This window comes from Leopardus geoffroyi, chromosome B2 (assembly GCF_018350155.1).
Source record: "Leopardus geoffroyi isolate Oge1 chromosome B2, O.geoffroyi_Oge1_pat1.0, whole genome shotgun sequence".
In the NCBI taxonomy this organism is placed as follows: Eukaryota; Metazoa; Chordata; class Mammalia; order Carnivora; family Felidae; genus Leopardus; species Leopardus geoffroyi.
This window is the reverse complement of record NC_059332.1, coordinates 133,169,868-133,195,187: the sequence shown is the minus strand read 5'-3', so window position 1 is coordinate 133,195,187 and position 25,320 is coordinate 133,169,868. Positions and strand designations below refer to the sequence as shown.

Sequence of the window (25,320 nt, the reverse complement as noted above, 5' to 3'; positions counted from 1 at the left end):
TCTAAGACAATGGAGCAAAATGAATTGAGCATTTTAGACTCTGAAGAATGTCTTTGATCTCTAAAATTGAAAAGAGAGAGAGAGAGAAAGAAAGAGAAAAGGAGGGAAAGAAACAAAGAAAGTAAACTATTATTTTTAAATCCCTGAAAGTTTAAATGTCTGGGATAATTGAACTATATATTCTGGTTTTCTTGTATAGACTTCTCAAGCCAAAAAGGATCTACAGTAGGAAAAGAAAAAGGCCTATGTTTTATAAACAGAGCACTATTTAACGTGCTGTAGTCAAGACAGTTTACAATTTTAAATAAAACTAATTCCAAATGAAAGTAGGCCAAGTTCGGAGGTTAACTTGGATTAACTTGGATCTGTGCACCATGACTTTGTAGTTCTCAGAATAACAGATTAAGACATCAAACAGCAGAAATTGCAAAGAAGGCTGATTAGGCAAAACGCCCAGGGCTCAGAACCCAGAACGCGACGCTGCTCCCAGAGTTTGGGAACCACTGACCTGGCCTGAGTCTCCCTAAGACCTCACCTCCACCCAAACACTTTGCACGCCTACTCTCTCCCTCCCACTTGGTCATCCTCTGCACTTACAGCAAGTCCTTTGTCTGCACGGATTGCATCTCACTGGTTGTTCTGCTTTATTAAGTTAATTACACAATCCTCAATAACCACCAGAAAGATTTAAAAACAAAACCACAAGCCAGTGGTGGCTGAGGAGGCAGGGGCCGGAGCTATATGGCAGGTAAGATGTCAGCTAAGGAAGGAGTCGGTTGGCCCCAGAGGGCACCGTGGGTGGCCTCGCTTTGTACTTCTCTGCAGAAAGGAACTGAGCCTTGACATGCCCTATGACTTACAGAAAGCTGTCTGCACCTGCCTCCCGCACACTGCGTGTAGGCTCTGCTCCCAGGGAAAGGCCAACAAGCCAATTGTGCGTGTGCGTGTGCGTGTGCATGCGAGCGTGCGTGTGCATGTGCACACAGCAGGGGAGGAAGTCACTGTGTTGTCAAAAAACATGCCTCCGCTAATATCAATGTGGTTCCTATCCATATCACCGCTACAGAGAATTAAAACTCTATGGTTCTTACTAAAGAGAGCTCTCAAACACAAACAACAAATATTTCCCTTCCTGCAGCAAAACTTACGTTTGACAGTTGTTTGCAGTTTTTTTTTTTTTAACAGAACCTCAATATCAGAAAAATATCTTCCCCGTATATGTAAAGACCAATCCACTTTAAAGAAAAAGAGAAAAACCACAAGAAGAAAAAATACTGAAATAGCCCAACTGTATATATGTTTTAATGTCCTCTCAACCCATCTCTAATAAAATTTTCTTACTAACTTGATTCTTTTATTTTAAGTTTATTTTTTTATTTTGAGAGAGAGAGAGAGAGAGAGTGCATACATGCACAAGCATGCGTGGGGGAGGGGCAGAGACGGAGAGAGGGAGAGAAAATCCTGCTCGGGTTCTGTGCTGTCAGCATAGAGCCTGACGGGGGGGAGCTCGATCTCATGAACTGCGAGATCATGACCTGAACGGAAATCAATAGTCAGACACCTAACCTTGACTGGGCCACACAGGTGCCCCTAACTTGATTATTTTAAACACGCAGTTTAAAGCTGTATTGGAGATACGGTCTCTAAATAGATACTTAGGGTAAAACGAGGTCATAGGAGTGGGTCTTAATACACTATGTCCAGAATCCTCATAAGAAGAAATGAGGAGATTAGAACACAGACTAACGGGCCACCATGTGAGCACGCGGAGAGAAAATGCTCGTCCATAACTGAGGAGGGAAATGTCCAGAAACCAAGTCTGCTGACACGTTGATCTCAGATTTCCTGCCTCCAGCACTGTGAGAAAATAAATTTCTATCGCTTAAGCCACCAGGCTATGGTATTTTGTTATGGCAGCCCTAGCAAATTAATACGGTCAGCAATTAAATCCACCTCCAACCCTTGCAAGGAGTCCCTGTTCCTGAGTTACATGCTTTTGACCAATACAAGCAGGAAATTCAACTGCCATTGGAGCCACCTATACCAAAGATTTTTAAGCCAAAGCCAGAAGATGGAGGGTAGGGCGGGACACAATAAATGGGGTGTCTGTGAAAAAGAGATTGAGAACTCCTGAGGAGAGCATGGGGAAGAAATCAAGGAATGTTTAAGTCAAAAGGAGACTTGTAAAATAAATAGGTTTAAGTAACTCTCCAGGTCAAATATATCCGACGGGTTCCAGTCAGTGGAATAAATCCTAATCCCCTGGCATGACAGAAGAGTGTCTCAACAACTCAGCCCAACCCTATGCTTCACCTGGCACCATATAACCGGCCCCCAACCTACCAGCACCGACGATGGACCACTCACCAATCCATATCATATACTTTCTCTACTCTGAGACTTTGCTTACACGATCTCCTGTGTTCATTCAACAAATACTTGCAACGGGTGCTGAATATACCAAAGTTTATAAAGATAGGTAAGATCCTTGTAGAACAATCTTGTTCTCTCCACTTCTGGTTCCTAGTCTACCTCTTGGCTCTGCCTTGTGAAATCCTACCTATCCTTCCCACCCCGGCTGTTCTCCAAAGTTCCTCCAAACCCCCAACCACTAGGAACAGTTCTCACTTTGGTGCTCCTAGAGAATCCTATTTATATTTCACTCTGGCATTCACATTATATTGAAATGTTATATATACGTGCTTAATTATATATCTATCATGTATGGATTTGTGAATATATATGTGTGTGCGTGTGTGTGCACGTGTGTGTGCACGTGACTAGAACAGATACTGACACTGACACAGATCTCCCTCCAGATTATAAATTCCACGAGGACATAATTATACTTGAGTTATCTCCGAATTCCCCACATGACACCTACCCTCTGTGCTCAATAAGTATTTGCTGAAGGTAATTAATAATATTAATGAAGAATAATCAGTAATATGCTAAGACACAGAACTAAACAAAAATATGAAACTCACCAAATCCAAGCCCAAACATTTCTAGGTTTCCAATGCTTTCTCTGCAAAACACTGGTCCTCATTCCCTCTACAACTGTTCGTGCTTTTCAAATGAATTGCAACAAGCCTGTATCATCACACTTGAACTCTGCCCCAGGAATTCATTTCTAGCAGGTCATTTGAAGAGTGTGGTGTCGAGGTGACATGAATGAAAATGTCAAAAGCGGCCAGGTGCGGTCTCTGTGGTATATATATCCAAGGATAACAGCCAGAAGGTTGGACCTGTATCTGCTTGTTGGGAACTTATATTGGTTTAGAGCCTGATGTCTTATCGTCATCATGAAACCATCTAGCTTTCCAGAAGGCACCCTGGCTTTCTCGGTTGTGTTTTTCTACCTGTAGACAAGCATATCAACAGACAGATTCCACCAAGCAGCAGAATTTGTGTAGCACATTCAGGGACATTGACGGTTCCCAGTGCTTCCCTCGAACCTAGGCTGGCAGACGTTTCTCTCTTCCTCAGACTGTGACACAGACAGGCATTGGCTGATTCTGCCTGGAAAGAACCAACCACCATGGTTCACACCTCAGTTAAAATCTTAACGGCTGTCTTTAGGAGGTTGATGGCCGTGTTTTAAGTTTGATCTTTCCACTGTGACTAACGACAATGCCAAGTCACAAATGGGAAAAAGTTGGAATCCTATTCCTTGGAACCTCTAGCTACCTGTACTTTGTGTATCAGTTGATTGAAAGATCAAATACTATTTACACAGATTTAGAGGGCCTTTTTTGTTTTGTTTTAGTGTTCCAGGGACTTAAAAAAATGTACTCCCACTCCCAAATAGGCCGAACTGATGGCCAATTTGCCTCCAACGCATACTCCTTAGGGTTCAGCCATATCATCACCTCCTCCATAAAATCTTTCTCCCCTCCAGATTAGATACCTATTCCACAGACTCCCATAACAGGCTCCCACGCCTACTCATGCTACTTACCACAGTCAATGCACTGTAATCCCCTACTGATTGGTCTGTTTTCACAGTAAGTTCCTGGAGGGCACAGACCAAGCCTTACTCTTCGAGATGATTCTACCACTCAACCCAATGTCTGACATACAGAAAGCACTCAACAAAACAAAACAAAACAAAACTCTGAAGGAACACAAAAATGATCCCATACAATGGTAAAACAGTAACATTCAACTAAGTTCTTAGATCAGGCCGTCAATGACAGGTGGAGCTCCGACCACTTTCACATATAGAAGCTAAAGCAGCCTATGGGAACGCAAGCTGGTGCAGCTACTCTGGAAAACAGTATGCAGGTTCCTCAAAAAAACTCAAAACAGAACTACCCTACCGCCCAGCAATTGCACTACTAGGCATTTATCCACGGGATACAGGTGTGCTGTTTCGAAGGGACTCATGCACCCCCATGTTTATAGCAGCACCATCAACAATAGCCAAAGTATGGAAAGAGCCCAAATGTCCATCGATGGATGAATGCATAAAGAAGATGTGGTATATATATATATATATATATATATATATATATATATATACATATACACATACACAATGGAGTACCACTCGGAAATCAAAAAGAATGAAATCTTGCCATTTGCAACCACATGGATGGAACCGGAGGGTATTATGCTAAGTGAAATTAGTCAGAGAAAGACAAAAATCATATGGCTTCACTCATATGAAGACTTTAAGAGACAAAACAGATGAACATAAGGGAAGGCAGACAAAAATAATATAAAAACAGGGAGGGGGACAAAACAGAAGAGACTCATAAATATGGAGAACAAACGGAGGGATGCTGGAGGGGTGGTGGGAGGGGGGATGGGCTAAATAGGGAAGGGGCATTAAGGAATATACTCCTGAAATCATTGTTGCACTATATGCTAACTAATTTGGATGTAAATTTTAAAAAATAAAAAATAAAAATAAAATAAAATAAAATTTAAAAATTGAAATAAATAAATAAATAAATAAATAAATAAATAAATAAAAAGAAGCTAAAGCAGCCTCAACATCCTCATGGACAGCATTATTTGAGGACTTACTATGTTCTGGGAATTTTTCTAAGCCCTTTATGTGTACTATTCAATGAATGCTCACAAAAAAAAAAAAAAAATAATCAACCAAGATCTGTAGGACTGGTATCTCATTTCATAGACAAGGAAAATCAGGCATTAAGAAGGTACTTACTCAAGGCCACCCAGAGAGCACATCGTTATCAGACATTGCCCACATTTTTAAAATCCCATTTTAAATCATTTTCTGAGAACATACTACATGGCCTTCTGGAATTTCACAGTGTTTTTTTTTGGATGGGTTTGTTGATATAATTTGAACACGATAATTTGCCATTTTTATCTATTCAGCTCAAAGAGTTGGCAAACATATAGTCACATAACCATAACCATCATCAAGATTGTGTAGGCAGTCTGTAGTCAGTCCCCTCTCTAGCCTAATCCATAGCAATCACTGATCGTCTGTGATGGTCATCATAGCTTTGTCTTTTCTAGAATGTCATATAAATGGAGACAGACTCCATGTATTCTCTTGTGTCTGGCTTCTTTCCTTTTGCATAACGCTTTTGAGGTTTATCCACATTAGGTAAGTATCAAGTGATTGGTTCCTTTTTTGTTCAATAGTATTTCATAGTATGGATATTTGACTATCTTTTTCCATTCACAAGTAAAGAGGTTTGAGTAGTTTCCAGTTTGGGGCTGTTTTAAGTAAAGCTGCTACATATCTACACAGCAAGTCTTTCTTATATATTTGGTTTTAACAGGCTTTTTAATTCTAATATCCATTCTAATGATGCCTTATTGTGGTTTTAATTTACTTTTCTCTAATGACTAATGATGTTGAGTGACAATATGCACAACTAAAATCCATAGATCTTCTTTGATGAAGGTCCAAATGTCCACTTTCCTGGTGAATTGGCTTTCTTTCTTATTAGTAAATTGTAAGAGTTCTTTATAGATTTTAGTTTGCAGTTCTTTACCAGTTTTGTGCTGTGCAAATTCTTTCTCCAAGTCACTGTCTTGACCTTTTCTTTCCTTCAATACATTTTAAATGTATCCCTTGACAGTGTAATTTTTAATAAAGTTTATTTTTCAAAAACAGTTTTGGATTTAGCTGAAAAGACAGTACAAAGGATTCCCTGATAATCCTTCCCTCAATTTCCCTTATTATTGACATCTTACATTAGTATGATAGATTTTTAATAATTCAGAGCCATTGTTTAAGTTTTTACCTGGCAGTTTCAACATCCGAGCCATTTCTGGGTCTAGTTCTATTGACTGCTTTTTCTTTTGGTAGGTCAATTTTTTTTTTTTTCCTTTTTCATTTGCAGGTCTTGTAATTTTTTTTTTTTTTTATTAAATGCATAACATTGTATGTAAATGAACAGCCGAGACTGAAGGAAACTGAGTTTACTTCTAGAATGGGCATATCTCTTCTGCTGTGAAGCTATTTCCGGAAGTGGGTAAGTCAAAATAAAAGTAGTTGAGGTAGCTTTGTATTTGGTGGTTGCTATAGTACTCTTCAGTTCAGCAAAGGCTGTGAATTCCTCTAGTAGTGCATTCGAGCCACCTTGCGTTTCAGGTGAAGCCTGGAGTGACAGAGGATTTTTCTTAGCGTTCCTCCTCCACACTTACATCACAGAGGGGGCCTCTCTGTGCCCACGTCCTTCCCCAGCTTTAGACTTGCTATTCCACGGAAGTCTCATAGTGGAGTCAAAGGAGTTTTCTTCAATCTCCTGCTGCAGCCTCTGTCTTTGATAGACCTTGTGTACCTAAGCTTTAGCTGTATGGCTTTCTCAGCATTCCTACTTCTTTCAAGCATGAATAACAGTCAAACTCAACCTAGTACTGTTGGTGGCTGTTGGGTCTACCCAGTTATGGTAGACCATTGTGTAGTATCAGTTCTGGCACAAGGGATTTCCCACCCCTCCCCTGGCACAGATGACACTTATCTAGTGTCAGTGCAGTGTCTAGCTCTTGAAGAGGGCAAGAGCATGCTTTCTATTCCTATCCCAACAACTGTCCATCTTTGCCCAGATCCAGGTGTTTGGGCAGGTTTCCGGCGCTCCCTCTATGACAGCCTCTATGTCCTCTGATAGAAGTCCTGGGACACTAGTGGATTCTGTGCCTACCTCGCAAAGGTAGCTGATCATTCTCCGCCCCAGCCTGTTCCACCGAGGGGCTCTCTCTGGCTTCCTGCTCCAGTTCTAATGTTTCTAATGTTTCTCACGAGCATCTAATGGAGGCCTGTGGGCAAAGAGCCGACAAGTGGATACAGATCTTCTGTGCGTCTAAGGTCCCTGAATATTTGAAATTATCATGCCAGCCCATACTTGGCCTTTAAAAATTCACAAAAATTTTAGTTGTTTTCCTCATATTTTCTTTAATGGTTGCCAACCCTCCTCACTTGGGCTCTGCCAAAGACAGAAGGCTCTGTCCCTTCTCTCCTTTAGATCATGTGGTTGCCTTTAGACCTCAGGTCTCCGATGGAGTGAAAAAGGGCATAATGTAGGTTATTCATCCTTTTCTCAAAGCTAAAGAGCAATGTCTTCTTATGGCTTTCTACACCCTATGTGAAAGGAGATTTATAGAGTTTCATATCATGTAAAACGATAATCCTACAGGAAGTGTTGGTTCCATAGAAAATTATAGTATAACCAAACACTTTCTTGTGATTTTGAAACTCCCCTTTCCTCTCTTCCTACGCAATGAAGTCACTAATCAGGATGTGACTCTTTTGTTCACACTCAGATGATCTGAAAATATCCTAGACATATTTCCTTTAAACACACATGATGTTCATAGATGTAGCATGGGTCTCAGTCTTATTGGAACCGTACAATATGGCAACTAATTCTTCAGAGCAGGTTCACTCCCCCTTTCCCAACTAAGATCTAGGAGAGAGGCTGTTTCCTCAGATTTATATTTGCTAGTCACTGAATTTCTAGTATTTATTCTTAATTTTGATAGTAAAATAAGACCATTTAAAGGGGATACTTATTACAAAGGGGTAAGTAGATCTTTCAAGCAAACAAATCAAAACTTGAATGCTAAAAAAGTATCTTTAAAAGCGCTTTTCGGGGGCGCCTGGGTGGTGCAGTCGGTTAAGCGTCCGACTTCAGCCAGGTCACGATCTCGCGGTCCGTGAGTTCGAGCCCCGCGTCGGGCTCTGGGCTGATGGCTCAGAGCCTGGAGCCTGTTTCCGATTCTGTGTCTCCCTCTCTCTCAGCCCCTCCCCCATTCATGCTCTGTCTCTCTCTGTCCCAAAAATAAATAAACGTTGAAAAAAAAAAATTTTTAAAGCGCTTTTCGTTGGGGGGCGCCTGGGTGGCTCAGTGGGTTAAGCGTCCAACTTTGGCTCAGGTCATGATCTCACAGTTCGTGGGTTCGAGCCCCATGTCAGGCTCTGCACTAACAGCCCAGAGCCTGGAGCCTGTTTCGGATTCTGTGTCTCCATCTCTCTATCCCTCCCCACTCACACTCTCTCAAAAATAAATAAACATTAAAAAAATTTTTTTAAAGAGTAATTTTTGTTGGGAGACTATTATTATTATTATTATTACAACAGCAGAACCACATACGTGATCAAGATATTAATGAACCATTTCCCCTTGGAAGTGTCCATTTCTAAGAAAACTAGCCTTATCACTTTGTAATCACATTTTTCTTTTTTGTATTTGATTGGGATGTGGTACTAAAAATAGGACTACATACTACCTAACTCATTTACCAAAATGACTTTCAACTGTTACCAAATCTTACCTCAAACACCGAAAATGTTATTACAGTTTAAAAGCTGCTGGAGGCTACAAAAGCAACTCCAATTACCTTCTAGAAGGATTCTAAGAAAGAATCATTTGCTTAAATGTCTGGTTCCCAGGGGTATCTGGGTGGCTCAGTCGGTTAAGCATCTAACTCTTGATTTCAGCTCAGGTCATGATCTCAACGGTTCGTGAGTTTGAGCCCCACGTCAGGCTCTGCACTGACAGTGTGGAGCCTTCTTGAGGTTCTCTCTCTCTCTATCTCTCTCTCTCTGCCCCTCTTCCACTCACGCTCCTTCTCCCTCTCTCCCTCTCTCTAAAAATAAATTAAGAACATTTTTTAAAAAGTCTTTAAATATTTAAAAATAAAATAAAGTACAATAAAATAAACGCCCAGTTCCCATATCATTCTCCCCTCTATCTAAAAGAAGGAATGCCGGGGCGCCTGGGTGGCTCAGTCGGTTAAGCGTCCAACTTCAGCTCAGGTCACGATCTCGCGGTCCGTGAGTTCGAGCCCCGCGTCGGGTTCTGGGCTGATGGCTCAGAGCCTGGAGCCTGCTTCCGATTCTGTGTCTCCCTCTCTCTCTGCCCCTCCCCCGTTCATGCTCTGTCTCTCTCTGTCTCAAAAATAAATAAACGTTAAAAAAAAAAATTATAAAAGAAGGAATGCCTCTGATCTCAAGAAGATACCATAAACTAAATTGCAAGGTATGGATCTAGCAAAGACATTATCATGGTGAAAGTTCCTAAAGGGCTAAACCAAAAAGAACCAATATTTGTTTGCATTTTGGGACACAGTTGGGATTCAAACACAGTTAATGTTTGCTAATCACTTTGTCAGATGATAGAATAGGAGACAAGACATTAGATCCTCAAGTTGAACAGGAGCTGTTTTTTGTTTTTTTTTTTTCACCAAATTGGTGCGATTTAATTTACGTATGACTTTCTTGTCTCCTTCTGTTGATGAGTATTTGTAATATGTGTTCAAAGAATGAAGGAATTCTTTTTGACTTAAATCAAATACAAATTATGGACTCATTCTACCATTAACGTCCTTGAAATCTACACTAATTAGCATGCTATTATATTTTTAAAAAGAATTTTAATTTTTTTTCTTTTAAGTTCATTTATTTTTGAGACAGAGACAGACAGAGCATGAACGGGGGAGGGTCAGAGAGAGAGGGAGACACAGAATCGGAAGCAGGCTCCAGGCTCTGAGCCATCAGCCCAGAGCCCGACGCGGGGCTCGAACTCACGGACCGCGAGATCGTGATCTGAGCTGAAGTCGGACGCTTAACCCGACTGAGCCACCCAGGCGCCCTATATTTTTTTAAGTAAACGTGAAAATCTCAAGACATTCCCAGTCCCTACCTCACACCTGCTTATCACCAACTGAAAGGCAGCTGCCAAATCCCAAAAGCAGAGTTTGAGGCAGAACTTCACAGCAAAGATGATCATGGGCTCTGGGGTGAGTACACCTGGTTTCCAAAGAAGATCTGCTAACTGGGTGACTTTGGACAAGTTATGTAAACCCTTTGAGCCTCATTTCCTTCATCTATAAAACAGAGATGACAAAAACATTACCACAGAGGCTTGTTATGAGGCTTGAATGAAACAATATGGGAAAGCACTCAACAAATAATATATATTGACCGTTATCAGATATTATTATTATTCTGCATACGTCAAAACTGGTTCCTTATGTTCTATCTGAAAAAGTTACCAAGAGCAAGAAGCTTATCCTAATTTGTGCGAGTCTGACTGAAACAGTAACTCTAGGTAGGATGGAAAATGATATTTTAGCTTTCTAAACTCCACGGGGAGAAAATGGAGGAGGTTCAAGTAAGAAGAAAAGTCCTCTCCAGATGTGAAGAGTAAAGTCAAAATATCCGTAACTAATGGCCATATGGTTGGATTAAGAATAAATCGAATTCTCACAATTAATGAAATCAAAGCACAGGGGAAAGGTTTTTAGAATATGGGTTGAGTTCACTACCCTAGGGGCTCTTGCTTTTTCAATTTGCCTGCTTTCAGAAGAACAACATCGCTCTCCCTCTTTCCCCACAAATCGCATTTAATATAATTGAGCACGTGCATCCCCAAATAGCAATATCGGGGGTGACACAGGATGTCATACTTCCTGTCAGAGAGCGAGATTGATGTGGCTCAACAGTTGAAGCATATTACTGTCCCACTGCTTTAATAAGCGATCAGAAAAAGATCAGAGGATTCAGTTCACCACCATTTTCAAGGTAAGTATATCCATATAAGGGGTCATGTTAACAGAGATAAATACACTGGCCCAAATTGCTGTGCCAAGACGTGGCAGGAACAACTCTGATTTAAAAAATGACACCGCAATAAAACTCAAAGTTAACGCCACCAACCTAACTCCAACTCCCCACCACCTCTCGGTAATGAAGTACATCTCAAAGGAGTAAAATTACTTTGCATACATACCCTCTGGCACAACTCTAATCTCTAATGGATGCAATGTGCCTATCTTGAATTTTCTCCTACTGTATAAACCTAATGAAGCCACAGACACGGTGGATCTCGGTGATCCCAGATAGCAACTAATATACTGCCTTTTCTTCAGATGACTTATGAATGACGCTGACTAGAGCACCAACGTTGGATGCAATTAACAACTTATCAAATTACCAGTTTTTTTTCTTTCACATTTAGGTAGAGCTCCTTTTCACCTTAACGGGATCTACCGTAGGAAGCAAGTCTTCTGGCTGGGTGGCGGTTCCTTATGTAAAATATTTTCTCTTCATAAAGATTATCTAGAGCTTTATTACTTTCTGGCCATGAAAATATTGCCCCTGCTTAATGCAGCACCACTTTTGTCAATCAAGAATTTCCCAGAGGAGCATTTCATAACACAGCAGTGTTCCATTCTGTGTTGATACATGGTTACTTGAAAGTGGTTATATCTTTATTGCCTGATTGATGGCTAGCTTGGGAAGAGCTGGGTGCATCCTACTCTGCAAACCCAGCTGATTTCTGCAAACCCCGCGGAATTCAGCACCTGATAGAGGTATTTTCCCCAGAAACATAACGTTCGTGTACTCCGTTGTTAATTCTTGCCTCAACGACCTTTTAAGGAGGTCATTCTATTTGACCAGTCAAGAAATGTTGAGATGTAAATCAAGGACTCGGTACAATATTTCTTACTGCGTCTTCCAGTTGTATCTTTGTTACACATTGGGCTGTTGTTTCTATGCAAAATCAAAGACCCAAATTAAAATGAATGCCACATCAACTTCCTTTATAAGGGTTTTCAATTTAACACGGCATCTGGCAAGCAGCCCCTTGTATTTTCCACCAAAAGGCCTGGGGGGGGGGGGCGGGGGCAGGAAGAGAGCAGGTGCCCTGTGAGGGTTGGGGGTGCAGTGGGTGGACAAGAGGGAGAATTCTCGGAAAACAGTAAAACCAACAGGGATTCAAGTTCAACCCGACTCCCTACCCTCCTCAGAGTTTCTGCTCTGTGGTTCAAACACAAAATGTCTGCACAAACCAGAAAAATAAGTAGTTACCCACAACTATGCAGCTGTTGCCTTCTGAGCCACAGGCTGCGGGCCTAGCCCCATGTCTCACCGCTGTGACTTCCACAAAGCCATTGGCACAAAGTCAACTGTAATAACGTCATGACGATAACTGTCGAAGGGGTTACAAACTGAAGGTAGATGTCAAGCATTATTCATGAGAGAAAAGATATGCAATGTAAAACAATGTCATCACAAACTGGGAGTAAGAACATAATTCCTCCTCCCAAACTCAGGTTGCTTCAGAAGACATTGCTTCATTATTGACTTCACCTCAATGATGTAAGGATGGTTTAATATTTAAAAATCTATTAACGTAATACTACATCACAACATTAAGCCCAGTAAGAAAAGCACTGTCGATTATTTTTAAATTGTTGAAAATATATTTAATAGAATCAAATATCCACTGCCAATAAAAATTCCCACAAATTAGAAAAATGAAAATAATTTTTAACATTATGAGGAGAATCTTACAATGAGAACCAGTGGCAGAATAATTGCAAAATGTATGCAGCATTTCCATTAAAATTTGGAACAAGACAAGAACACAGAAATGAAAGCTAGAATTCCTATAAGGTGCACGATAAAATTGTCATGTATGTATGATTACATATAACATCGGAGCTTTACCTTATCATATTTGTACTTTATATCATGCACCAAAATAAACTTCAGATGGATGAGAGAGTGAAATGTAGAAATTAAATGAACAAACAAAAGGAATAATGGGAGATGTAAGTAAATATGAACTTATTTTGGACTTGAGAAGGGGTTTATAAGGGTAAATGTGATCACAAAGATAGAGATTAACTATATATATATATTCTCTACTTAAAAAAAAAAAAAAAAGGAAAACCTAAAAAGCAAATGATCAATTCAGCAAAATATTCTCAATGGTTATAGCAGGCAAAAATATTATACATGTTGCTGTGATTTAAAGAGCTTTTTGAAATTATGAAAAGAATACTTAGTTTCAATAGAATGGTAAGGATGTGAACTATTTAAGGTCTTCATACAGAGAATAGCTTCATAATCATAAGGTTAAGAAGTAGATAATATTATACCTATTTTATAGATGAGACAACTCAGATTTAGAAAGATTAAATGACTTGTCGAAGTAAATGGTAAAAAAAAAAATAATTCAAATTCAATTATATCTGAGTTTGTACCTTCCATATTCCACCAGTCTGAAAAAAAAAATACTAAAATTATTGGCAAATTAGAATACATAAGAGTTTTAATTTTGGGGGCATACGGAAAAAAAAAAACCAAAAAACATAAAATTCTAAGGTAAACCACCATTCTGGAAAATAGCTCTATAAACCACTATGCAATAATGATTGTTTTCCTTTATATATAAAAAGTTCTTGCAAAGCAACTGGGAGTAGTCTGAGACCACAGGGGAAGAAAAAAAACAGGCAAGCACCATGAACAGGCAGTACATAATTATAAATATTAAAAGCCATAACTATGAAATTATGTAAACTGGTAATCTAAGAAATCAAATTCAAAGAACAACGAAATACTCTTTCTCAAACATGCCATCTTCAAATGACAAAAAGTTGTAACAGTCAATAATAATATGGGTAAGGTTTCAACCCAATAAGAAATGATTATAAATTATGGTATTAAACTCAGAGAGACTACTTAGTATAAAAATCATTTTTCAAATGATATCTGAGATACAGGAACAGCCTGATCCTTATCCATTAACAGTGTAACACGAAATCTGTGCACACGTACAAAACAAATATTCTTATATATAAATGACTTTTAAAGAGATAGACTGTATCATTAGAAATTGCAATGTAGACTGTTTTAAATTTCGTCCTGATCTGCTTCAGTGTTCTCCAAATTTTCTCGGTTCAGGATGATTAATTTTCAATCAGAAATGCTTTCAAAATGTTATGATAAACATAATGACTTATCCACTATCAATAAGCACACCTTAAATCTGTAAAGTCCTCCTAGAACTTAAAAAACAACTTCATAAATATTATCCCATTTCATTCACACGATAACCCTGCGAGAGGTGCCAGCACCACTTTACAGAAGAAACAGCTTCTCTTAAACTAAAATGATCACATTGCTTAATGTCTCCCAGGCAGGGCAGAGGAAAGGGTTCACCTCAGTTGTAGGCAATAAAAAGGTGCCTAAAAACAAAATAAACCTTTTAATTACAAACATGCCCTACAGACAATTCTAAACAATGTTAGTGGTCTAACACTTCTCCCTGAAAAAGTCTTTGGTCTAAATTACTTACTGTAGCTGCTGCAATTACTTACTGTTCAGTTTTAATGGTATGTGTATTCACTTCCAATTAGCATCTTTTTATGACCTGTCCTTTAAATGAGCACCGTGTTCTACATGACAGTTAACTCTGAGAACTCCCGGTGATACAGCTGGCACCAACCCACAGACTTGGTTCACAAGAGTCCTTTTCTAGAATAAGTACAAGTCTGTGGGTTGGTGACACGTGTCTCTTATGCTACTATTATATATTCCTAAACAGGATATTTGAAATAAACAGTGATAGGAACCATGATTTATAAAAACAAAATAAAAATTAAAAAAAAACAAAAACAACTTGAATTGTTTCAATTCTATTTGTCTTATGTGACCACTTAGAGTTTTTGTGTTGAAAATTCAAAACAAGGGGCGCCTGGGTGGCTCAGTCGGTTGGGCGATCGACTTTGGCTTAAGTCACGATCTCACGGCTTGTGAGTTCGAGCCCCACGTGGGGCTCCGTGCTGACAGCTCAGAGCCTGGAGCCTGTTTCGGATTCCTTGTCTCCCTCTCTCTCTCTGCCCCTCCCCCACTCATGCTCTGTCTCCGCCTCAGAAATAAACCAACATTAAAAAAATTGTTTTTTAAAAAGAAAATTCAAAACAGTGAGACAGCACAAATTGCAAAGCATAATACTTCAGTCTGGTTAAGTGCAAGTTTTATTTCATAGATAAAATGTTTGTTAAGTTTGAATACTTTTTTTTTTTTTTAAGTTTATTTAAACTCAGAAACGTGAGATCAATACCTGAGTCAAAATCAAGAGTTGGATGCTATACCGACTGAGCCACCTGGGCACCCCAAGTTTGAATATCTTAAAATTAAAATGTATTCCTTATTTTAATTGTTAATTGCTTTAAAACTAAAGAAGAAATCAAGAAAATCATTACTATATACTATCCCATGACTATTACTTAAGATAATTTTGTCAAACAGAAGTGGGGTGTTAAAAAATTATACACCCTGGGGGTTAAATACAGTAGACATACCTCTAGTCTTATTATAAAAGTTATGACAGATTCTAGGGAAAACACCTTAAAATTTGGAACAGCTGTTCCTTCTGATTTGGGTAAACAAAAAATACATACCAATTCTTTTCCTTATGTTTTGAATGTGTTCCAAATAAAGTAGGTCTTATTCTGTTTGTATTTATAACCTTATGGAAACCTAAGAGTAAGGTTTTTAGAGCTCATCAGACCATTTATTTCGATTAGAAGCAGTAATGAAATCTCTTTAAACTATTAGATGTCACTTAATCTCTATGTAAGACAGATTGTATCCTTAATGTCTCTTGGCACGATCCACAGTTATTTACCCTTAATAGTTTTTATATTGACTGAAAACGAGAATTCCCTTCCGATCCCTCCCAGGCCTCTCAAGTCCGAATCAGCAGTTGATCTGAAATAACATTTTTTCATAAAACTTAGGATATAGCTGTTAAAAACCTATCAACTCAAGCTTGGGTGGCAGCGAGAATAAGCCAAGGACTCCACGCCATTTCTAGCTCTGCACAGGCTGTGACGTTGAGAGGCCATGACCATCTTGGTTCCTGGTGAACTTTCCCTCGCTATGGGCACTGTTTCTCCAAATATCTCAGGGCACCCTTGTATGTTTCGAGGACCAGCCCTGGTCAAGCCCGTGGCATCTGACCCACCTTCCTTTAAGAACATTCATTTCAGAACACACTTCCAGTAAGCTGAGATCAGAGCAATGACATAATCTAAAAATAACTGCATTTATATCAAAACCTGTTGTCTCTTTCTTATTTGTCACCGTAAACCTCAGACAACTACCTAAGAGCACACCAGGTTCACAAAGGCATTCTTAACACTGGCGTGCCTGCCCTTAGCATCTTCTCTGCACTCAACAGTGAGAGGGAAAAATGAGAACTCTGACTTCTGTAACCCTGGTGAAAGCAGCCAGAGAGCAGAGCTTTCTAAGAACAGCAGGATGGGCAAAGGAAAAGCCACACACACCCCCAGGAGACTACCCACACCCCGATTAGTAAGACTGCGGCTTACTAATATCTACGTAGTTACCAAACTCCTCCCCTTTAGGGCCACAAGCACTGGGCACTAATTATCTCCTCGCGGAGCCCATGACTAGTGCCTTACTCTTCGCAGATACGCAGGGAATGGACATTGGTATTTTACACAGCTTTGTTGAAGAGTTTCCATCCTTAGGACGTGGGTACACCATAAAAGCATATTTTTAAGGATGCAAAAGTAGGAAAAGGATTGTATCATAAAATGTAAAACTACTTTACAAGTCATACCAAGAAAAAAAAAATACTCCATCTGTTGTCAGATGCCGTCTTCCATTTCCTATTTGTATCGAATGTCATTACTCATAATTGTCAGATTTGATTCCAAATCACTCTAGGTATTTACCCCAAACCGGATCCACCTTAGAAGAACGAAGGCTTGTCACCAGTGAAGATGTTCTAGAGTGTTCTGCAGACGCCAGACCTTCCGAAATGTTTTGAGTAATGGAAACGCTGTGATGGATCAAGCGACTGTTTTAAAGATTACGATCTAATTTTGAATGTCTAAATTCTGAAACGTTTACATTTTTATTTTTTTAATGTGTATTTACTGTGGGGGGAGGGGTGCTCCAAGAGAGGCAGAGAGAATCCCAGGCAGGCTCCGCACTGTCAGCACAGAGCTCGACGTGGGGCTCAACCTTACGAACTATGCGATCATGACCCGAGCCGAAATCAAGAGTGGGACGCTTAACCAACTGAGCCACCCAGGCACCCCTGAAATGTTGATATTTTTAAAAATCATTTTCATTATTGTATCTTCAGGCAAGAAATGAACGGACATCGGTTGTAGTAATAATCTGCCACTCATTAATTACCAAACACCCCGATAATCAGGAAGGGGACCTGAGCCAATGGGATTTTCTGTACAAAGCTGACAGAAGGCCACTATGACGGAGGCTGCAGCATCTGAGCAAGATGAGGCATGTGTGGCGGAACAGGGACTGCAATAGGGGGGCACTTAACCTGAACAAAGGTTCCTCATCTGGCAAACGCAATTTTCTCAATGCCCAGAAAGTCCACCAGGCAAGGCCAGCAGCAGACCTTCAGTGACCTGCCCCCCAGGGGCCATAGCAACTCTCCAGCGCCTCTGTCGTCATTTAGTTCACGGGGTTCTCGTTCACACGTCCCTGCCACCGATGATGCTGTGCCGCCTGGACCTCGCGGACAAGGAGTCGCAACTCCCCTAGACTTCGTGGTACGAAATTGGCACGTCAGAAGGTGAGAAATCTGACACACACTGAGGGGCCTTCCCGTGAAGTGCTCAGGGGCCCTGGAGTGCGGGGCATCTTGAGACATCCTTTCATAAGGGAGGAGAAGTGCCATCGGGCCCCTCCTAAAACCAGAAGGGAGGCACGGCGCCTAAATGGGCCCCTTGGGGCTTCAGAGGCAACCTCTCCCTCACTGGGAAATGCCGCCCCAGCCCTTTCACCAAGCTGCTCGTTCTGAGTTCGGCCCAGAGCAAGAGAAGGTTCTGCACGGGCGGCGCTGCCACCCGGGCCACGCGCTCCAGCAGACCCAGCGGCGCCCGACGTGACAGGTGGCACATACAGGGATGCCCTCCGGAGGCTTGGGCGGCCCCTGTAGGTAAACCACAGTGCAGACCCTTAGGATTTTGGAGCAAGACCCCACGGACACGTTAAACTGGGACCTGCAGCCCCCAGAACCATGAGAGAATAAATGTCTGTTGTTTCATGGACCCCGTCTGTGGTACTTTACGACGGCAGCCCCAGGAAACGGATACAAATTATAGCCTCCTAAGTTCTTAGCGCATCTCACCTCCGTAAGAACCTTGGGACCTAGTCACTGGTGTTGTCCACTTTTCGCAGGGGGGCCGAGATGACCCCGCACGGAGCACAGCTGGGGCCTGGACTGGACGGTCTGGTTCTGAGCCGATGGTCTCACCCGCCGCAGCCCGGTGTGAGCGGCGAGGACCGACGAGGATGCGCAGAGCTCTCTCCCATCTGGATGAGCTCCACCAGCTGCCATCACGCACAGAACGCAGGCCAGTCCAGGGTGGGCGCTCGGGACAGGTTTGAAGCGTGGGAAGAGCAAGTGACGGCTTTGCAGGTGACTGGAGGGCGGCCGACATGCCCATGGATACCTCATCTTCCATGACGACTGACTTCCCCCGTTAATGGCGGCCAGCCCGCTGGCAGGGCCTAGAGTGCACATCCCCAAGGATGAGCACCTTCTTAAATTTTGTACCCTGGTCCTGACCCTGCTTTGCAGGTCTGCTTTTTATAAATTCTTCTTACTTTTTTTGGAATGTCATTTTGAGAGAGAGAAAGAGAGAGAGACAAAGCACAAGCAGGGGAAGGGCAGAGAGAGAGAGAGACACAGAATCCGAAGCAGGCTCCAGGCTCCGAGCCGTCAGCGCAGAGCCCGACACGGGGCTCGAACCCACGAGCCGTGAGATCATGACCTGAGCCAACGTCAGTGCTCAACTGACTGAGCCACCCAGGCACCCCAGAGGTCTGTTTTTTAAATGACCTGTCCAACCAGCCATTTTAATTCCCAGCTCTTCTTTGATGATACTTAACGAATAAGCATAATTGGATTTTAAATTTCTTCACTGACAATCTGCATTCAAGTTTTGACCAAAGTTGATCTTTTTTTTTTTTAACATTGGAAACCAACCTAAGTGCAGAATTCACCAACTCTTGGCATTTGTGGAGACAACGTCGAACTGTTTTGTTTGTTTGGAAAGGCACACTGCCGCATGCACAGAGACCCACTGGGATGTGTCTGGAGTCTTGGAAGCCTGACTGCCCGACGTTCCACAAACGGACCTTGAGAGCTTGTTTGGAGGTTCCAGGAGGGCAGTGCAGCTATCCATAGAGCCTTGGCCCGGGAGCAGCCCTCCCCTGTCTGGGAAGGGCATCCTCTTAGACTCAGTGTCGCCTTGAGGAGGAAAGCACATGGAGCGGTGAGGGAGGAAGGGGACACCCGCCTAGCCAGCCAGATCAGCCCCATCAACCCTGGCGATCAACAGGGTGACAGATGTCACAGCCAGACAGCCTTCGCATCCTACATTCAACTTTCATAAGGTGTCATTGTGGCATGTCAGACACTGGGTGAGGCCCTCCAACATACACATCCATCAATCGTAAGCAGGAGCCGTATCTTTCCGGTTCACTGCGAGAATCCTAGGGCCTGGCCGCTGGATGGTGGTCATCGAGAGAAGGCGACCACCAGTGGACCCGAGAGCTGGACCCCAGCAAGCGGAGGCTCCTCAGACTCACCCCTGTCTTTGGAATGAATACCCGTTGGTACGTTCCCATACCAGGAACCACTTCAAGAACACAGCCTTTAGACAGTAATGTGCTGTTGACAGCATCTGGATGATATGCATGACCATGCCCCATTACGACCTCTGTACAAACTTTTAAGATTCTGGCAGGCGGGTGCAGAGAGCTACTCACCACACAGCACCCAAGACAAGCCTCACTTGTCCCTTGCTTATATCAGACCTGCCACCTACCAACCTGGACTGGTCTGCCTCTCTCTCTGGTCTCTCTCTGCGCTCCGTGGACAGGGGCCAGTTTCCAATTTCACCTGAGGAACTCTGGAGGGGATGTTTGCTAAGTAGATGGACGGACAGATGGACGGCTAGACGGCTGGCCGGCCGGCTAGGAGTCCATGTACGTGGAAACTCTCCGGAAAGTAAACCATAAAGAGCATGAGGAAAGTCGTCTCACTCCCAGCCCCTTCTTTCTAGATGGATCTTCATTCGCCTAGGCTGCAGATACTTGAGGACATCGACTTGAGCTGGGAAAGCTGAACTTTGCCAGCTTCCGATCTGTCCCTGATAACTTCGCAAAGGTGGAAGAATTCTTCGGGAGGAATATTTATGGTCAGTTCAGCTCTGCCAGGACCCAGGGCAGAACTCTAAAGTTATTTTCACCAACTTCTGTCTTTCCTTTCTGACTATTTCTTCCGTATCCTCACCCTGGCACAGACACAGAAGCCCTCATGCCGCCTGTCCTTCATCCCAGGCCATCTCTCCCAAACATCCATTAATAGGCCTATTACCACAGGCATCTTGTTACATAATTAAATTCACGCTGAGGTATGAAAGAAACCTAATACTCTGACAGCATTATTAAATAAGGTTATACTAACTCACAGGCTTTTCTTAAAGTTTATTTATTTTTTTTGAGAGAGAGAGAGAGAGAGCACACAACCGGGGGAGGGGCAGAGAGAGAATCCCAAGCAGGCTCCACACTGTCAGTGCATAGCCCAATGCGGGGCTTGAACCCACAAACTGTGAGATCACGACCTGAGCCGAAACTAAGAGTCAGACGCTTAACCACATGAGCCACCCAGGGGCCCCTAACTCACAGCTTTAACTGGAAAGGAGATGTTTTTCAAATGAAAAAGTCAAGAAGCCTACCCCATCTGCTATCTATCCTGCGGCCTGCTTTCTGCTTTTCCAAGTCTGCTAGGAAACAGGATACCTTTATAGCCCCATAGCATTCCCCTCTACCACACCACAGTCCAGAGCACCGCCAAATTCCACAGGACTCGATAAAACTTACGCACAGCCTGCAATTTGCACCACACACATATGCACGACGAGGGTGCCTTCTATACATGTGTGGTTACGCACATCCTATAAATACTGTGTCATGTTCAGGCATAGCCATAGCACCAGATCATAACACCCAATACTTGTATATGACCACAGCCTTCTCCCCTAAACCTCTAATCCCTCCACCTCCCCCTCACTGGCATCAGGCGGTCAGAGAAATGAGGACTTCTCAATGTCACCCCCACAATGTTCCCAGTCTCCTTGTCCATCCTTCCTGTGCTCCCTCCCACTACGGAGGAGGAACTCCTCTCCTACTAGAAGCAAATCCACCTTTTCCTTCCAACGCTTTCGGCACGATTCCCTCCCACCTCCTCCAAGACTTTGACCTCCTGGGTGTCTCCCTTTCTCTGGCTCCCTACCACCAACACTTCGACACGTTTGAGTTCTTCTCATCCTTAAAAATAATTAAACAAACAAACAAAAACGCAACCCCGCAAAACCCTTCCCATGACGGAGTCTACCTTCTTCCCTAGCAGTAGCCTTGGTTCTGTCTTCTCTGCCAAACTTCACCATGTCGGTGGTACATCTGTTCAACGGAATATGGTTCAGCGCTAAAGAGTAATGAGCTGTCAGGCCATGAGGAGACGTGGAGGGGCCTTAAACACACATTACTAAGTGAAAGAAGCTAATCTGAAAGAACTGCAGACTGTGTGCTTTCAACCATGGAATGTTCTAGAAAAGACAAAACTATGGAAACAGTAAAAAGATCAGGGGTTGCCAGGGTTTTAGGGAGGAGGAAGAGTTGGAACTCACGAGGATTTTTAGGGTAGTGAAGACACTGGAGACACTCTGTATGTTTATACCTGAAGGCAGCCTCTTCCTTCCCAAACTTGCTCCTCTGTCAGGTCCGCTACCTCGTCAGGGAACAGCATCAGAATCCGAATCCTGAAATCTGCAGGTCCTCCCAACCTCTCCCCTCTCATCCCTGTCAGCCAAACGGTCACCGTGTTGCGTCCATTCCACCTCACAATTCCCTCCACTGCTCCTCCCCCACTGTCACTACCCAGTCCAGGCCACCAGCAAATCTCTCCTGACCCTACAACAACTTAAACTGTTTACCCTCCCTCTGGGCAGGATCCATCGAGAGCTCCCCTCTTAAGATACTCTGAACTCCTAAAGATGAGTTCAAGGCCATCCAGGACCAGCCACTGTCTGTCTCTCGTATCTTGCCGTTTCCTCCAAGCATTCTGGGCTCCGTCCAGACTGAATTCCCTTAAGTTCCTGTTGCCAGGTTGCGTACCTCAACCTCCTCCCTTTCTGGCCTTTGCACATACTGTTCTTCCTCTCTAGAACACTCTTCCCTTAGGATCCCTGCTCATAGCAAACCTTCAGGCCAAACCCTTCCCAACCTTCAGCTCTCTGACCCAATGTCAGTTCTGGAAAGCCTGCCCAGACCCACCTCCCTGCAAATGAAGTTGGACGCACCTGTCCATGGCATCATGTGCTACCCAGCAAAGCAATCGTGCCTTTAGCATTACTGTTCATTCCATTTGATGTCTTCCCTGCTAGACCAAGCTCCTCGAGGGCAGGCTACTGCATCCTGCCAAGCACAGGGACCGGGAGCCTAGAGGCTTGGCACAGGGCTCGGAGCTTGGTGAGTATGGAGATAATATGTGTAAACCTTGACCTAATATTTACCCTGTGAAAACATAACCCCATTCCACTGAGGCAGGAATCACAGCAGTCACAGAGGCTAAGTACAGGACAGAAAAGGGACCCATCCGATGCTTTTTTATTTCAAGCAGCGTTCGTTCTTTGCAAGCTCCTGGTTTTCCAAAGCTGCAGACTTGCTTTGGGAACCAAAGGGGAACTTACTTTGAACTTACATTTTAATTACTTTCTTTGGAAAACCAAAGGGAAACTTACTTTGAACTTGTGTTTTAATTACAGCCTTTGGAAAACAAAGAGGAACTTAACTTTTTACTTACATTTTAACTCACCAAAGAGGGGAAAGTGGCGACAGTTGGTAAGATGCACAGCACCCCCAACATTAACCCCAACATTAACTGTTTCCTGAGGCAAATCCTACAATCCTAACGTCCTCTCAAGTGATTCCTGGGAAACCTCCTCAATTTACTTTCCTCTCTAAAGATTTGCTATCCCTGCCTTGATCATTCATGGTATGACCCACTTTCAAGCCACCTAATATTCTTACCAAAATGCAAAAAAATAATCACAGGGATCAACGATGCAAATGACTATAAAGGAAATGTAAGGCCTGCTTGAATAAGCAGAATCCCAAATGCACATAATGAACCACCTACACGCTCTGACCATGACCGAGCCAAGGAACTTGGAGCTATTATAATGTGGATCACATTCTGAAGGAAAAGTCCTAGCACTATCTGCCCACACACAAGCTGTGCCAGAAAACAATTCTTAAATCATGTAAAACCCCAAACTTTAGAGGCAATGCACACATAGGTGACACATTCAGAACGAGCAACACGATTTGGCACCGTGGCTCACTTGTATGTTCAATGCAACGTTAATTACACCTTAGTTCCTATTATGTGTTTTTCTTACCACAGAACAGCAACAGAACTTTTTTTATAATTCAATTTGTCATCTCTATGTTTTTGGTCCCCAGTCAGAGCATCCGTGGAGGTCCAAAAACACTTCTGCCCCCATTTGATTCCTCCATCAGTTTAAGAACCAGAATTAAGTGTGTATGGAAAGTGAATAGGGTGTATCTTTATTATCAAGGATTGTCATCGGATTTATATGGAAGTTGACTGAAATCATCATTTACACGGAAAGTAAACAGTATTGCAACACGGGGTGAAATCTTCTTCTCTAAATCACACTTGCTCAAATGAACTACCATATGGACACCACGATCTAGGCAGGAGGATTCCGTCCAAAGTCTGCACCCAGACATTTCACATCCATAGGATTCTCGACCGCTTCTAAATGGAACAAGAATCCTTCTCAGCTTCTAAGTTTGATATCTATGCCTGTATGTTTAAGTCTCAGGACCAAATGTGATACTTCTGCACATCACTCTCTCCAGCGCACGCTCTCCTCTGCCCTCTTGCCCGTACTCAGCTCTGTTCCCGAAGAATAAGCTAGTGGCACAGTGATACATCTTATTCTCTGTATCCCATTCTGGCCAGGCCTTGACCTACGTCCTCACCATGTGCCCACCTGCTCGCATATTCTCAGCCCACACCCACTTCACTTCCTGGGATGTAAATCACAAGAGTCTGACACCTGGAACTCCTTTGATCTGCTGTCTCCAGGACGAGCCTTTAGGCTAATGGTCCTGTCCCTCTATCCACACCAGACAGGACTAACTCTACCTGCCTGGGAAAAGCGTGCTTTCCTCCCTACTCCCCGGTTGGGGGCCTACATCGGTTATATCGGTAACACAGGGTGGGTGACTGGGATACAGGTTTAATTTGAGGCAAACTGTCCTCCGGACCTGCCCTCTCTATATTTTTATAAGACGAATGTCTACTCTCAAGCAAGTTATCCAAATTGCCTTTCTTGCAAGATAACATGTGGATAATATCAAACGCTTGATTCCCGTCTACTCTATCCACTTTTTACCAAGTTTTCGCTTGCCCTTCCTGAAAGCTGGACATTATGACCCGTACTTAAGAACATAACGCAACGCAAGTGACCAAGATGAGCACAGAACATGTAGCTAATCCGTGTTCCCCTGTTAGGGTGCCGTGTTTACAGCCATTCCCCCCACCCCCACCCCCCCTCACCCCCCAGCTGCAGCTCCTTTACCACCATTCCCCCCTGAGCTTCTCTGTAGGATTTCCAGCTGAAGTCCTCCCTTTCCTGGGTAAATCCAAGCAAGTTTGAGGATCACCTGTGCCGTCTACTTCTCCCTTTCAAGGCAAAGACCCTCAACTTGGAAGGCTTCAGGAACCTAAACGGAACAGACTCCGCTGGAGGGAGAGCTCCTGTGTGAAAATAAGACTTCCTGTTCATTATTCAAGGCCCAAACCTGTATTTGAGCCTTCCTCACAGGGCAGTTTCCATAACCTCCCAGTTCCTTCCCCTCCCCCCCACCCCCGTCCAGAATTCCTCACTGGCCACTGAAAATCTCACTTCCTTGGACTGTGCTCT

General features: G+C 42.9%; 1 protein-coding gene across 2 annotated transcripts in view; it reads right to left on the bottom strand.

Moving 5' to 3' along the window:
- The window catches only part of SAMD5 (sterile alpha motif domain containing 5), a 57,127-nt gene that overhangs the window by 30,313 nt on the left and 1,494 nt on the right, over window positions 1-25,320 (bottom strand). The gene's annotated exons all lie outside the window — the stretch shown is intronic.